The following is an 18,347-nucleotide window of genomic DNA, read 5'->3' as shown; positions in this document are numbered from 1 at the left end:
ATCCAAACATTGCAAAATTCTATTTATTCATCTAACGACGTGTAAAATTATTTGAACGCGATATGCAAAATTTCAAATTTTCCAATTCGTTAGTAATGAAATTCATGAGACAACTATGAATTTCACTACTGATCAGATATACATTATCATCTTTCAAATTCAAAATTTGCCTTCCCTTTATCCCATTCCAGATGTACGAAATTCTATTTAAAATACATTCAACGACAATGTATAAAATAGAAATCACCATTCTAAACCATTTTCATCCTATTCAACGAGGTTCAAAATCCTATGCTTTCCAGTTCATTACTAATAAAATTCATGGAACACGGTAAATCGGTGGAATAAACAGCTTAGCAGCCGGAGTGTTCGGTTAATCGCGTACAAAATAAGGAAATGACTCGAATGAAATTTTATAAGCAGTTTCTGCACCCGCCATGTTCGCTTGGCGCACCGGCTGCATTTTACATGCACGGGAAATTCGTCAGAAAGTTTCCATTGGCGATTTATCAAACGAAATTCACTCAAAGACCTTTTAAGATTGACGTTAAAACAAATAGCTAATTCTCGCATTTCTATTCTCACATTCACCTAGTACAAGAATTTTTATCCCTAGATATCGTGAGGGAATTCGATTAATTCGGTCACTCGTGTCCGAATGGAAATGTTTTAACGTCTCAACTCGCAAGAATTTCGCGTTTCATTTATCGATCGTGACGGAAATAATATCGAGGAACAACGAGCATCGAAACGTTTCTCAAAGCCTTGTTTGTTTTCGCATTGGCGAAAATGTAACACGTGTCTCGTGCAATTACGTTGCGTGCCAAACAGCAACGAAAACAGACGGAAGCTTTTGCGAAATTCATCAGGAGAGGTCCGCGATCTTCGTGAAACGTATAAAATAATTGCGATAATATACGATAGGAGGACGAATGGAAAATTTAATAATCCAAAGTGCACCCTAGCCCCGAACGCATACTTTTTTCGATAACGTTTTAGACTTGGCACGATGTGGACATCCGATATCTAATTTTCTGTTTCTGTTCCGCAACGTGTGTTAAAAAAAGGAAATAAAACTTTATAACATTGAAACGTGCGGAAGGATAATGATTCTCGTCAAAGGTGCTGCTCGGCTCTCCGATAAAACAACCACATTGAATGAAAAAGTTCATTCGATGTAGAGCGCATTTTTTAAATCGAAACCCTCGACATTACTATGGTTTATTAATTTAGAGGGATATTTATGGAAAATGTATTACGCGGCAAATGCAAAAATTCGTACACGCTCGTGGAATAAATTTATAAATTTATTTGACGTCAAGCGAATCCCTTTCCAAGTTTAGAAATTGAGACGATCTTTCATTTCTGCAAATTACGAATAATTTTCAATGGCTCAGCTATCCGATCCGTTGTTCAAACTATTTTTCGAACATAAGTCGAGTATCTCTTTCGACTTAAATAACTTGGAAAGGTTCAATGACTTAAAAAAAAAAAAAAAGAACACAAAGAAGAAGCATAACTGAGAATTTCATTCTAAAGATACGTAAGTACTTCGTACATCTCTTAGCCGTGTTAACCACTAAAGTACGCATTCCTGGATAACAAATACACATAGAATAAAAGGTTAATGAACTCTTACTTGTTGGTCTTGGCCCGAGCCATGTTGTCCCAGCTACGAACAGGGCTGTTCAGCTTGCTGAAGGACAATTCCCTCGATAAATAGGCAGAGCAGTGCCAGCTGTGCCTCCAGAAGATACTTCCGCTCACCCTTTCACGATTCTTCAGCGACGACACCACACCTTTCTCACTCATTTCACTTTTCCCTTCACGATAATTTCCCTCTCGTCAAACACGATACACACGTTCACACTTCATCGTATTATTCGATACTCTACGTAACTTTTCCGGAATATTATTTCGTTCAAATTTCAAAACATCCAGTTCACATTTTGACGTTCATCGATACGTCAAATTTTGATTCTCGATGTTACAATATTTGGACACGTTCATGGAACTCAGTTTCTCTTTTCTTTTCTTTTTTTCTTCTTTTTTTTTTTTTTTTTTTTTTTGTTATCCGACGTATTATTGATAGGGGCCGTTATCAATCATCGAAAATTCGTGTCGCGAGCTTCACATTTTTATCGTGGCGCCGCGGAATCGCGGTCGAAGGCTCGTTTTTATCGCGAATTTTCCGAACACCGAGACGTTTTCACGTTCGCGACGCATCTGTACAGGAAACAGAGAGAGAGAAAAAAAAGATATTGACGAATGTATCCAAGGAGGAAATGATCACGATGGAGTTTGGCGATCGAATCTAGAGTCGTCGTCCTCACGAAAAGTTTTACCAAGTTCCCGGAATTCCTGTACGTGACCGGTTTCACGTACGATACACGATCAAAGTATAAGTCTCGAAGGACTAACTTAACGTCTATCGTGAACTACGTATGTACTCTATGTACGTATGTACGTCTTCGTCCACAGGAATGTTTATTTTACAATCTTTTCATTTTTTTAACATTTGAATAGTCCAGCTCGAAGAATTTTGAGCTATCGTACTATTACAGTAGGTTTAAGAAGTATTTTTTTAAATAAAATTTTATTTTTATCTAATTCTTATACAGAAAATACTATATTTGGATCTATTTCGCATATTTATTGTAATTAATTATTATGTTAATGATATAATAGATACAAATGTTTTCCGGATGAAAATACTTCTTGAAACTACTTTTATTTTTTGTGCAAATGACAAAAGCATCGAAAATATAATATTTTTACGGGATTTATATATGGAAAAGGGAAAAGGAAGAAGGAAGAGGAGAAAAGTTATTGACTTTTTAATCTTTTTATAATCTTATTACGTCCTTCCGACACATTTGCTATTTAATCTTGTTTTCCTACGATTAAAAAGTTTTCCAAGCTTGTGGAAAATATTAGAAGACTCCCTTTAATTAACAAAAGTTTTTATTAGAATATTAAAAGTGTTTTTTTTTAATGAAACGAAAATGAGATTGAGATATAAAAATTGAAGAACCATGGTTAAGTTAATCCTTAAAAGCTATTATTAAAAAAGAACAACTCAACAAAATTTGCCTACGAAATCTTTGTGAAATTTTGTGATATCCCCATAAAAAAATTAAAGATAATTAAACTCCTTTTACATAATAATTGATTTTATAACTTCGATATTTTTTGCGAAGAGGAATAAAATGGTAAAAATGATGACATGATCTTGCAAGTGCTTTAATACACAAAAAAACGTTCGATATTTCTCGATTGTTTTTACCGTTTCCCATCTGTTTCAAGCTAATGGAATTGCTCGGACCAAAAAGATTTCTGATGTTCACGGTGTGATGGAACGGTCAATACGGAAAACCGAGGTCGACGTTAACCAAGAAGAGCCGAATGAACCACAAATCGATCGTTAGATAATACCGGTCGAAAATGATTAAACTTCCAATTAATTCGATGGAATTTCTAAAGAGGAATTTCAAAATTTCTCGAGACAATCGATTTGGATAGAATTTGGAATATTTTTGATCGATATTCTCGAATATTCAAGTACCATTTAATGTATGAAACGAGTTTGTTTAATTAAAAAGAAAAGTATCGTTTCGAAAGACCTGAAATTTCGAATTTCAATTCAAAATTGATATAAAAATAAATGAAAAATTTTGAGATTCGAATAATAATCATTTGATTCGATATCAAACCAGAGAATTATCATTTCATTTAAAAATGAAATGTAACGAGAATTAAATTGTCTATAGTTATGGATGATTCACGTATTTGAAAGAATGTCGAAGGAGCAAGGAATAGAAGGTTATCTGTGGACACTCTCTTTGTTGATTTTTATTTCCGGTACGCAATATGAGTAACGTTCAAAGAATCGTTAGTTAACAATAAGCGGAAGATACGAAAGACGAGCCACGAATGCGTTCGATCCGAAAGCGAGGACACAAGGTGAACAGGTTTACGAATGCAGGTCCACGAGAATCGACCTATTCCTACTCTCGATGGACTTGCAAACATATTTTTGATTGTTCAAGGATAGTCGAACTTGGACATTAGTCTACGTATCGCGAAATTGACTCTCTTTCTCACGAAAACAAATCGAGTCGATTAGTAATCGTATTTATGTTTATTTCCTACTATTGAATCTCTTTCGTTAATTATTTCTTCGAATTGACGACGTAAATAAACAAACTAACGAAAGCGTTTCTACTCTCGTATAAGAAAATTACAGATGGCGAAATGAATCGATCGATATTGGCAATGGCAACGAATTTAAGGAATATATGTTTGATATAATATATATATATACCGACTTTTATACAAACGACCTAGTAACTATCGATTGATTCATTAATTATGTAATATCAGAGTACGAAACGAAGCGTCGGATGGTATAATTTAACGAGGAAAAAAGCAATACGATTTTTACGTGAAAGGGAATAACGCTAGAGAATAAATATAAAAGGTTATTTCGAAACACACGCAACGAGGCGCGATGATAAATCGATACGCGACACGTAGCTGCGAAATATCGTTTCGAATCGCATATATAAACATTTCAACGATATCTTTAATAACGATCAAACAAATCGCACAAAAAAGAGGGAAGAAGAATTCGTTTTACTCGCTGAAAAAGGACGCGTCGTTGTCAAGATTCGATCACCATTCGATTCGAGTTTAAAATATAGGGGAAAAAATTTTTTAATCCCGGTTTACCGTGAGCCGGTACCGTTCGATTCGTACGTCGGCGAACGTTTACGAAAAATAGTAAAAAATATTGGATAAAAAGTGACATACCGCATCGAGGATTTTTAGGATGACTGGTAAACAAAATGCGCGTGGAGGGATGCGCAGAAAAGTGAAGAGGAACACGTTGATAACGAATGATAAGCGCACGTAACAAAACCAACATGTAAACGAGTCGACGGCGCGCGGTGTACTGGCGTCTCGATCGCAGCGCCGCGCCAATACACCGGCGCGGTAGAATGCGCCGTAGCAACCACTTGGTACCGAGCCGGTTTTCTACCGGCAGCCACTTGTTTCGTGCATAGAAACACGATGCATATTTAAACCGATGTGCGCGACTCTGATTATTCTTAAAATATATTTATTCATTCGATATATACCTTGATATTAGATCTTTGAATGAAAATAATACTTTTAGAAATATAAATTTACATTATGCGAAAATTTAATAATTCTCTTCGTTTATATTTAAATTGTAATCAAGAAAATTTTGTTATTTTCGTAGCGAAAAAGGAAAAATATAAATTTTTATTCGTTTAAATAATTATTCTTTTGTTTAAATAAAATTTCCTCTTACTTATATTGATTTAAAAGTTATAATTACAATTATAATTATATTGATTTAAAAGTTACGATTTTTCTTTTCTTTTTTTTATAATAATGTGAAAGAAGAATCATAAATTGCTTTCTTATTTTACTACATTTTATCGATATTGTTGATTTTCTTTACGAATAAGCAAAAAATAATAATTAAAATTAATGAATCGAAGAATACGAATATATAAAATGCAATTGCAGTATTTCTGAAGTTCTGAAATTAAATATCCAAGATATGTGCGTCACGATATTCTATATGTTTGCGAGATTCGATATAAATAATTCCAAATACGTAAAAGTTCGATATCAATAACTTCAGACAGAAGCAAGTAAGAATAGCCTTCGGCTTGTAAAATTTAATACAGATATTTTATAGATTCGAGAAATCGGAGAAGATTGAAAGTCCTAAAGAAGTTTAAGAACCGATGCACTTGAATAATTTAAGCTATTCGAATAATCTTTCTTAAAAAAAAACTCTTAATAATTATATCTTGTATTCTTGAGAAATTTATATTTCTTCTAAATTTTATGTAACATTAAATTCGATATTTTTCGACTACTTCAATTATTCACCTTATACAATGAATAGTCCTTTATTCACTGCCAACGCACGTGTGATAAGAATTATATTAATAGACTGGTTCGAAAGGAAAGTGTATTAAATCTCGTGAGTTTCGAGTTTCCTAGAATCCTTTCTTTTCATGTACATTCATTCTCGATATTGACTTGTACGTGCTTGTACCTCAAATCTTTCGCATTCTACGTGATCAAAATTCTCTGTATCAGGAGTTACGTGATCATAACTGTTAATATATATATATATAACACGTTATTGTTACTCGCAGATTTATATCAAGTTCAATATTTGATTAAATACCATTTCCTATATTTGAATTTTCTTGTACATTTCTTTATTTTATCTTCTTTTTCTTTCGATCTCCAAGAGTTGTGAAAAAATGCGAGATAAAGAAATCCAAAAAATATCTTGTTGTTTTATTTTTCTTTTTTTTCTTCATCATTTTTCATTGGTAAAAAGACCAGGAGCAGATCCCAGTTTTATCTGCTTTTCTGGCGACCTCATTTTATCTTCTCAATTTTTACGAGACCAACAGTTCGCGAGGATGATTCTTTTTTTTTCATTTTCTTTCTCTTTTTTTTTCTCTTTCACTATGTTGAGCTTTCTTTATCGTTCGTGAATCGAGCTAGTTTTCGAGGACTCGTTTCGTTATTCCTTAATTCCACAGATAAAGAACTTTCAAAGTTGTGGAGCAACTTGTAAGATTATTTGAATATCGATGATAACTATGATAAAGATGAGAGACAGAAAAGATAATCTTTTTAAATGAAAAATTAAGAAATGTTATATATATATATATAAAAGTATATATGATATAAAATAAAAACAAACGAGATATCAATTTTTACATTTATAATTTAATAAAACTATAAATGATCCAATATCTGTTCAAAAATATTTTTTATTCGATCACGATTCTACAAATAAATCACAAGTGCCAATAACTATTACTTGTTCAATTAGCAACGATTCGAAAAATTTTTATCAAGACTATCGCCGATTAATCACATCCATGTTCGATAGATTCTGACAAACTTATGAATCATGATTCGTTATTACCGTCTACTATTACACAGACGTTCCTTATCACACCTACTATGTTTAAACAATTTCTCATTAGATTGTTCAAACGCATTTCGACCCAACCTTCATTTCAAACGGAATAAAATCTTGTCCCCCGAACAGAAACTATTCAAATTTGCAATTTTTCCAAATTGTGCGTGTATATTCTGCTAAAGCATAAGCGTAGAAGCATCAAAATATTCGTAGGGAAAAAGTTTCTCTAATCGCAAAGGAATTCAATGCAACTCTAAGCCAATGATCATCCGGTTATCGATTTACGATTGATCATGGTGAAATTTCACTAGAACAAGACTTGTCGAACTCGAGATTAGATCAGCGCATACTTTCTGCGTATCGTAATACAAGCAAGTCTTAACGTCCAACCTGGTGGAACAAAGGCGCGTAACGTTCATTACATTCGGTCGTTAATATCAGACGTCTGCGCCAGGTATGCGTGTGTAGGCGCTACACCAAATGCACTACGACTTGCAATTTGCATTCAAGACCGCTTCAAACTAATCCCTGCTTTCGACCTATATATATCATGTAAACGACATTTACGTCGCCTCGATATAAGCGCTTTCGAGCCACTCGTTACTTACGCTATTTATGATCATTTAAGTTGCACCATTTTTCGTTAATACAAACCATTTTTTCACACTTCAAAGAAGAAAAGCTTTTTCACGTTCAAAGAAGAAAAGCTGGAACCGGTAAATATTCAGATTTTGTACGAAGATAGTAAATAGAAACGAATATTCTCATTTGATGTACAATGCAATCTAAATTAATAATAATAATAATAATCATAATAATTTTCGAGGATCTTTTTTTATACAGTTTTCGATCGAAAAAAGTAATTTGAATGCTTCACAATACGTTTATTCGAGGGAATAAAAATTTCCTCGAAACTGTATTCACCAACTCTTTCTGGACACCACCCGAATTAATTTGTCGCAAGAACGTTTCATCTATCTCATCAGATTCATTGATTTACGCAGCATGGATTATGAGGAACAGGACACGTTTATTCTTAACTGAGACGCGCTTTTCTTTCTTTCTCTCTTTCTCTTTTAACGATCTGTCTCTGTCGTAATTTCTTACATAACGAACGCGACTCGAATGGAACGCGAGTATTAAATAAATGTTAAATAAATCCTGTTCTGAAGTTTAATTATTGGAGACCGTTCGAACCGCTTCATCCAATTCCATCTTCGTAGAATTCTAATTATCGAGCGTGTAATTTATTTTATGGGGCGAGGCGTATAAATTTTCACAAGGTGGAGCGCATCTGTTTGAAACTTGTCAAACGTTACACCGGTTGATATAAATTCAGAAACTTTGTGAAATTTTCACGCGAGAGACGAGAAAGAAAAAGAGAGAAATGATTGAGAAAGAGAGAGAAGAAGAAAAACCCTTTCTCGCGCCATGCTTCACATGACTGATCCGAAAGGGCGTGCCCTATACGCGTCTAGTACCTCGTAATTTATGTTCACAATCAGACCAACATCCATCGAAGGATATATGGGCGCGTGCAAACAGGCAGCGACGAGCATATACAAAGTGACATCATACCGGCACCATCTCAGAAGTCTGTGCACAGATGAGGCTGTGGGGACAAATGTTGTACAACAACGCTTTGACTTTGATATTGATCGAGATCGTCCACCACGATTGGCATCGCCACGAGCAATTAATTTGCCACGAAAATGACGAACCTCCTCTTCGATCGAAATTTAAAAGGACCTTAGTTAATGCAAGCATAATTCACGATATGATTACGTTCATCGATGATCTAATACGGCGGCAAATTATAAAATTTGCGATTAAAGGAGGAAAAATCGATATAGAAATTGTATATGTGCTAGTATAAATAATTTGTTTTAATGTCTGAACTTTTACATGTTCGCGATTTATGGGACTTTGCAATTCTTGAATAATCTTTAAGTAACTTTGAAATAATTCTGTCTCGATCGTATTATATTTCTACGACAAACCATCGATTTCGCCAATATTGAGTTTTCTTTTCCACTTTCTTGCGACGATTCGGAAGAATCGGCTAACATATCCGTTCAATTTTCTTTTTACTTCCATTTTCACGAACTTTAATTCAATTTAATCAAGAACAATCGTCAAATAAATCTTTTTCACGCTTGAAACCAAAAAGAAATTTCCAATGTAAACGTTATATTTCCAATTCTTTCTTCGTGGGTGCGATAAATCGATGAAATGATATTAAAAAAATTGGATAATTTGTTAAAACGAGCTTGGAAGCTGAATTATTATTTTCTTACTGCAACGGGAACGATGCGTAATTGCAGCCGCGCATATTTTACGAGTTCGTACCAGCGTCCCCAGGAATTCTCGTTATTAATCCAGCTCATTATGTGACGCACCAATGTAGGAGTATTGTATGACATATTTATGGGATTCAAAGAGAAGACGTTGGGATTAAGCGAAATTAATCGGTCTTTCCAAAGATCGAAAAGGAAAAACGTTGGGATTGAAATTTAACGAAAAAATGGAAGCAAATGAATTTTTATGCAGGAGAAAGAATGTAAAAACGTAGATGAACTTTGAACGTTTAACGTTTCGTGTCCTACGTCCTATTTTTACGAGCAATTATCGTTAAATTTATATGTATTTATGCGATATATGTTGCGGCTTTGCGTTGTCGACCACGATTCATCGCCGATTCACGCGTTCTTCAACACGAAACACAAAACCGCGAATGTGACATATGCTCCTGCCGACAACGTTTTATCCTCGGGATCTCGAAACTTTAAACCCCTATAATACCTTGAAAAATGGTATGGTCGACGTGAAATAAAAGGCGTAGAGCCAAGACAACAGCTTCAACACGGTCATGCAAATAACTTTATGCCTGTGCTTTATTGCAATGTACTTGTAACGACGACACTTGGTGGCCGACCAAGATGCACATGTAAATTTCATTCCGTCAACTTTTGTGATCGTGAATGAAAATTATCCCGTATCTCTGGTATACGATCCTCGAGCCAAACTTCAAGTTTTGATCAGAGTAGATCTGGCAAAGCTGAGAGCGGCAAGTTTACTTTAAAATTTTATCTTTCGTTCTACCTTTATTGGATCGGTGTTTCTTTAGAATTTCGAGACAATGCTATGACTGTTACAGTTTGTTTCAAAGAAGAGAAAATTGAATAATAAAAAGAATTTTAATGAAAATGTATATAGTAGAATCTGAGATATACACAATAGAATCAGATAGTGTAATAATTAATAAAATTAATAGTAACAAATAAATATTATTTGGTAAAATGATATACAAAGATATAAGTCTAACTTCTTGTAATTTTTTGATAATATCATGCGGTTTTGTTTTGTCAATTAGAAACGAAAGTTTCTGGCAGTGGAACACATGGAATATATAATTTACTCGAAGTTTCGTTGGTTCTGTAAAGTTTCACGCGGACAACGCCCGCACAGAAATGAATAATTAACGTAACAAAACGGAGCAACGTACCGAGTTAGTCAGCCGTGGTCTGTCGTTCTTGAGGTAAAGATCTCCCGTGGGGAGCATTAATTACGTCCAATTGTAGGTCTATTTCGTTCGACTCTTTCTCCAGTTGCGGCGCGTAATTCAATAAGAAAGATTATCCATTCAAGACAAAATCAGTCTTTATATCTTATACGTATAATTTACCATATAATCTGATATTTTCATCGAATTTACTAATTTCATTCAATTGTCAGCAGAATATATATTGATCCAATGTTTATTCCAATTAATCAATTGTAATGAACATGAACTCCACACATCCTTTAAAAAACGTTCCAAAACGAAATATGCAAATGAAAACTCAGATCCAAAATAACGATATGTTCAAACTGGTCATCTTGTACGATGATACTTTTTTTTTCTACTTCTCTTTCAAGCATGGCAACTTTCCCACAAAAGTGTTGCAAACATTGCAATTTCGAACCCTCTCGAAACAGGATCGAAATGCGAATTCAGCCAACGATAGTCTCTCTCGCATCGTTAATCGGCCTTCTGCATTGTCGGCAACGAAAGCATGTAATTTCATCGCCTTCTTCGTATCATTCGAGCTGAACGGGTGTAAGTTGCAGGTGCAACGTTCCATGCAATGATAAAACTCTGTTACACGAGCAATTCTGTCCAGACGAACTTAACAACTTGGAAGCGGACTAATTTCATTATCAGCCTGACGATTCTTTCCGTTTTCTTTTTTTTTTGAATATTCTCTCGACATGATTCATTCCTATATTATAAATAACTGTGCAACATGGAAGATGAATTTATTACGTATTAAATTTTTCCATGATTAATGAAACGCAATTTTCGATTCAATTTATTAATCGGTATTAAATACGATAATTGAAATCAATGAATAATTATTCACACGCGTGAACAGAATAATTTTTCAGGAATTTTGATAATTACGATAATGGAAATTCTTCAAAATTTGCGATAATTAAGAAACCATTATCATATCTTTACACGGCAAAATCTTTATCTTGAAAGAGTCAACAAGTTATGACAATAATAAACAAAAAATATTATTATTTTTTAAAAAGATATAATTGTATATCAATATATCAAAACTTGAAAGAGATTAACAAACTTGTGTATCAAATTGTGTATCATGCGATTCACAATTCAGGTAATAACGTTCCATAACATTTTATTAAATTATCGGTAATTCCATGATAGGAACAGCGAAGCTTTTCAAGCTGTCAGAAGAATAACCGGTGAACTTAATCAAATTCCCAGCCAAAGGTTGGGGAATGGTTGAAGAATAATTTCCAGTAGCTAGGAAGAAAGTCTGTGATATCGAGCGTGAACTATCTCTCTTATCATTTATCATTGGAACGGCAAAGAGGACGATAATCATCTCGTTGAGTCGATGATGTTTTGGGATTTTATGTTCAAAGTCTGTGAAAATTCACATGGATGGATTAGATTAGCATAAGCCACTACGTCAATTTAATTCAGTTTCAATTCGCCCATTGGAAATCTCTCTCTCTCTTTTCAAATCCAAGTAATTAAAGAGTTTGTAATTAATGCATATTATCACCGACGAATCTCGAGGATTCGTTTTATCCAATTTGCCACCAACGGCAAGTCGGCTAATTTCAATTGCTGGTCACGTTCTCACGACACGTCGTTTTCACGGTTTTTACACGTATCACAGCTCTTCATTACTTGATCCTGTTTTTTTTATCCGCAGATTCCTTATCTCTATTTTCAAAAGCCTACCTTTCGGTCAAAAATTTGGATTTCATTATTTCAGTAATACACTTTCCGCCAAATATCATCATTAATTACGACAACGTATTTATCGTGATAATAATAATTTATTTTAATATATTTTTAAATAACGTTTGTAATAGAATTTCAATTTCTGTGATCAATAACTGTGTGTTTCGTGGAAATTATTATCATCGTTACGTACAAATAAATACAAATAAAATGGAATCATAATTCTTATTAGTTGCGTGATTCGATGCAACAAGGCAAAAGATTAATCGATTTCTATTTGCTGGAGGAATATAAATATACGCATAATTATATGTCAAATAACTAGATATCAATTTCATACGTGTATCAAATATCGAAAATTATAAATATTGTAATAATACAAAACGAAGATACAATCAATTTATTCCGACGAGAATAAATCGTGCCGTCTAGCTTTTCAATTTATTGAAAATCATACGTCATTGGACGTTGTTCGAAGATTGGGCTGCGTGACAAGCATGACAACGAAATATACAAGGTGTCTGGTAAAGAATAATACAACTAACCAATTTCTACGTATAAAAATAACATCGAGAGAAAGATGATACTTTTTGGTTTGAAAAATTTGACAAATATAGAAGAATGTAACTAATTATGTATCAATCGATTATTGATAGAGTTCTATTATTATTCAAGAAAATTAAAATTGAACGGAGAATGAATACAAGATCGATATATTCGACGAAATTTGATATTAAAATTTAATTTTAAAATGAACGAATATTATTCCACATTTTTCTCGCGTGAAAATCCAATCTAAAATTCAACACATTTCCTTGCTCTCTACTTTAATAATAATACTTTGACAAATGTTCGAATTCGATTTTCTAAGAAACGAAGCTCCCAACGATAAAAATTTTATTTTATTCTATTCTTATCTTTCATTCATTTTTTTATCAGTCACTCTGTACATATGCCTGGCGATGAATTGGCAGGTAGCAGTAACGACAGGTGAGAAAGCGGAATGGGAGGCCATCTGTTAGTTTCAGAATAAAGTAGCCGGCGCAGGTCGATCGTAACAGAACCTCCAGGTAGCGCTTACGGCGAAGAAATCACCGTTGGGGAGAAAGTGCATTCGTATGGTGCAATCGATGCGCGTTCATTTAAACTTGACACTTGCAACCGAGCCCCTCATTCGTGAGGGGAAACCGGTTCGTTGTAGCTCGATGGGGCCACGTAACCGATTACGCGAGAATTTGATCGATCTCGTGGAAAATCGGTGTCGCGAAAGAATGTCTCCTCCTTGGTGGTAATTAACATGATCGAATTGCTTGAAAATTGAGCTTGTTGCGTAATAATCGATCCGGGGTATCATCGATTTGTAACGTCGAAATGAAAACTTTCTCCCAAAGTTTACGATATTTTCACGCGTATCCTTGTTTAGGGAGAGTTGCAATGGTAAATACATCGAGAAAGTTTCGATTTAACGTCTATGCTTAACTCTGATTTTGCGTATTTCGAGTTGCAACCTCTTTTCGTGGTATTTAAATAACGTGCGATTAAAAGAGATTAAAAATATTATCACCTTTTTCATCTCTGAAATGAGAGAATTATGTTGATATTTTTTGTGGAAATTATGCTAATTACATGGAAAGAAAAATCGTCGTTAATTAAAAATAATAGCAGCAATTCTTTAAAAAAATATATTTCGCGAAATTTATTTTAGAATCTGAATTGAATTGGAGGTAAATAATTGCATCTTGATTGGAAATTTTAAAAAGGATGATGAAAATTGAAAAGCAAAAACGATTGATTGGAAAGAACGATTGATCGTGATCGAAACGACTAATTACTTTGTCGATTCAATCAAGCATTTGTCAAATGAATAGCAATTGCCGCGTTCAATCGCAATTCATAGATTTTGATGGTTTCTATGAATTGCCGATAAATTTGAAGACCAAATACTCATTTGTCGTGTAAATTCCGATCCTTTGAACATTAATACCATTTGCATAGATATATATATATATATATATATATATATATACCGTTATATCTGGCATAATGTCACGTATCAAATCTAAAGTCAAACTCTCCGATATCTAATGTTTGATATCGTACTTGTGAAGCAATGATTGAACGAAACGAATGAGATATATTTGCACACGTGAAAATATATTTACATACGTGCATTGTGCAACGAAGGAAAATTCAGATTTCATTCGCTCGTGAATTATCAACAGCAGAAATTTATATCGGCGATGAGAATTTTTATGAAAATGAAGAGCCTCGATACACGGATAAAAAGTTGAGAAAACGAGAGAAAGTTTAATGAGAAATAATTAAGCCATCTTTGATATAATACGGAATCAAATAATTTATTCGTTAAAATGTTTCTTGAAATTACTGCCAACAAGCATTTCTTTTTTTTTTTTTCTTTTATAATTCCATAAATTGAAAAAATTACCAATGACTTCAAAGGAATATTTCCTTCCACTGAAAAGAACGGATTACTTTTTATACTGTGGAGAAAAACTAATATCCGTGAACTCGTTGAAAACCAACGATTGCGACCAAGAGGGAGAACCCACTCTTGCTCTTGATATTTACAGAATGACATTTCCAAAGATTAATAACCCAAACTTTCGTTGCTATGTCGATATGTACATGAAATACATGTACACGAAATATGAAATTAAACCACATGAAATCAATCGATACGCAATCCTTCGACGCTACATAGTTGTCGCCTGTTTTTCTTTTCTTTTTTATCGAGTGGATATTGTCTTTTGGAAACGAATTTGAAAAAAAAAAGAAAAGAAAAAAAGAATACACGAACGAGATCGTAGCTGTATTTCGGAAACACGCGAGAAGTTCGATGAAAAAGGAAGAGAACAATCTATTCACCCATTCGTGAAAAAGAAGATAAAAGAGAAAAATGGCAATCGTATAAAACGAACCCGACAAAGTATTGTTATGTAAAATCACGATGATATAAAAATAAAAAAGACATCTATGCATATACATAGACATTTTTTTTCGAGCGCCTTTCAATTCACAGAAGAGATTCTAAATCTACATCGAAATGGATCTTAATATCGATCAAGATATATCAGGATTTATACGTTACTTTAAATAGGATTGATCTGCATCCATAACTCGAGAGGAATTATTCTCCCCCTTTTTCTCCCCATATTTTCTTTTTTCAGAATATAATGTTTCAACAAATTCACCGAAGCACATCCTCGTGACATCCACCACCCACGTGAGATACGCGAATACGAGATACGAGAACACAAGAGAGAGGATTGTTCTCCGGGAACTTGTACGATTTAAAAAAGAGCATACAAAGAATGCAGAGAAGATAGAAAGAACAAAACTTTGCGGGAGCTTCCTCTTGTCTCGGATTAACTGTTTCGCCATAGCCTGCGAAGAAAGAAGCTTGTACCTCGTAATGTGCGATTTAAAATTCAGAAAACACGCGATCCATACTTGAGAGCATGGCTATTCGAAAATTTCCTGCAACCAAAAAACCACTTTTGTTCGAATTCTGTAAATAAATTTTTCTTTATATACCAAATTGTAACGAAAAAATTGCATTTTCCTTCCTTACGCGATTACACGTTTCACATTCGTATTCCCTTTTCCGCCTGTGATCTCGTTTCACGTATAAGGGAGAGCATTGATTTTCGCTCTCTCTTAATCAATTTTGATACGCACTGTCCGTGTTCGATCAACCGTTACTAATACGCTTTGAGAGACCAAGCATAACCACGATTTTATAATATTTGATTAAATATCGGTTTTTCACAATCAGTGTCGAGTTTCATTTATATATAATAGAGAGATTACGGTCTGAGACGGATTTATACGATTATTCATACGATATATGATTATTCAGATTATATTTGTAACACGGATATCTAGCGGTAAAAAATTTATACATATTCAGAAACTAGAGGAAACTATATCATTAAAGTCCTTTTTTTGTTTCGTCTCGATGTCTCAATCGAGATATATAAAGACTCGAAGTTTAGTATTTAAAACAGTGCGAAAATTATGAATGGACTCACGATTCAGTGACCTATATCTTTCCTTGGAAATAGTTACTGCGTTCTTCGAGGAATGGCGATCTCTTGTCTGGAGTTTGGGATCAGTTTTAGAAGACGAAATACGAGTAAATAACGAGGATAGAGATACTAAACGATTAAAAAATTATCTCTGCACAATGAGATATCTCGACAATCGGAAATTGTATTTTGGATAAATCAAAAAGCATTTTGAAGGAGAAGATTTCTAACGACCGTCCACCTCGTCGACCGAAAGACATTATTTTCGAAATTATAGCTGTTCAAAGTTTTCCTAATTTTAACACGCTTTCTATCGAGTTTTAATTACGTGATAATTGCTGTTTTGCTGTCTTGGAATATTGAATTGTTAAACTTTCAAACATTTTAGTTGAACGCGCTTTCCTTTCCTCTTCGAGAAACCGAGCATAACTCATCGTGATTCTATAAATTAATTTAATTAAACATTACGTTTTTACAAACCAACTCTCCTCTTGGAATTTCATCATTTCAGCCATAATAACGATCACATGATCGTTACTGTCCCCTCCTATTCTTCTCTACACTTTCGATATAAACTTGAGATACGCACAAGCATCGTCGTAAATGCCTCTTTGCGCATTGGTTCGGATGTACTCTCGAATTCCGCGTGGGCCACGCGTGGGCGATTTTACGCGCGTATCACAACCGGTTCGACGAACGTGCGATTACATCGCATTACACTTGGCGCGCTTGTACGGTTGTCGCTCGAGGGCGTCTTTCGAGTTTCCGCACATTCTGCCAGCTATAAAACGACGGCGGCATTTAGGTGAAAGCACGCGACAAATGTCACGCCTTTGTTGATCTATAAATCGTGTCAAAGATTGGTATTGCGATCGTTTCGAGGATACTCATGGGTTTTTCAACGACGCAGTTTTTAGCGCTACGGTATTTTTTATCGATCAATGGACGAGCCATAAACGAGCCAACCATTTTTAATGTTGCCTAAAAGAACGGTGCTTATTGGGGAGAACGGAGAAATTACGAATTAAGTTTACTGCGATCGTAAATTACGAATGCAATTACGATGCATGAATGTGACCTCGATAAGTTATGCGATCTCGATAAATTGTATCGGGGCGTTGATATTATTATATCGTTAATAACGGTGGATTGCATGCATAGGGAGTAATATCCCCGCGTTAAAAATCGCTTTAAAAATCATTTTAAAATCACTAAGGGATTTCATAAAATCCAAGTAGAGATAGGTATTTAAGAAATAGAATTATTTCTTTCTTCGCAAATTTGTCGAATTAAATGGAATTGATTTTTGAAATATATATATATATATATATATATATATATATATATATATATATATATATATACATCTACATCAAATATTCTGATGCGATTAAGCATTATTTAATCCTCCATTTTCGCTTTTAATTCCGTTTCAGCAGAAATACAATGTTGTACATAACAATATATAAAAATTTTGTGGATGAACACGGTTTTTTTATAATCCCTTTTGCAACATGTATTTCCAGATAATCGAGAAAGCCATTTACTTGTCACTCTTACGTATAATTCGATCCGATAAGTTGATTAAAATATCAGTAACTGAGACAAATACACGTGGATTCACCTGGAGAATGGAATATCTATCGAAACGTGTACTGTGAGTGACGTCTACCGAGATTGCACCATTAGTAATACGATCTACGGACTATCGCTCACAATAAAGTAAATGGTATAACAGGGGACGAAGTAATTGAACTTGTAGAAAATTGGATTCTATTAACTATCAAATTGTACTAACTGACGCTGAATAAATCACGACAGATTTTACGTTAATCCAGTGAATGTCGTGGAAGCTGCGCAACACACTTTCGTACGATTTTCGATAGAAGAAGTCAAGTGGAAGTACTTTTTGTGCTGTTGTGCTGTTTTCTAACAGCGAGCGCGCGGTAAATATCGATCGACCCGTATCGTTGGAAACGAGATTACAAGTGAAACGGAATAATTCTCGCGCGTAATGCAATAGGGGAAAGAATTTAAACGCCAA

General features: G+C 34.2%; 1 protein-coding gene across 4 annotated transcripts in view; it reads right to left on the bottom strand.

Moving 5' to 3' along the window:
• Positions 1-18,347, bottom strand: part of LOC107995246 (uncharacterized) — a 137,960-nt gene that overhangs the window by 66,833 nt on the left and 52,780 nt on the right. The window lies entirely within an intron of this gene.

The sequence above is a fragment of the Apis cerana genome, linkage group LG12 (assembly GCF_029169275.1).
Source record: "Apis cerana isolate GH-2021 linkage group LG12, AcerK_1.0, whole genome shotgun sequence".
Lineage (NCBI taxonomy): Eukaryota > Metazoa > Arthropoda > Insecta > Hymenoptera > Apidae > Apis > Apis cerana.
This window is presented reverse-complemented; position numbering and strand designations above follow the sequence as displayed.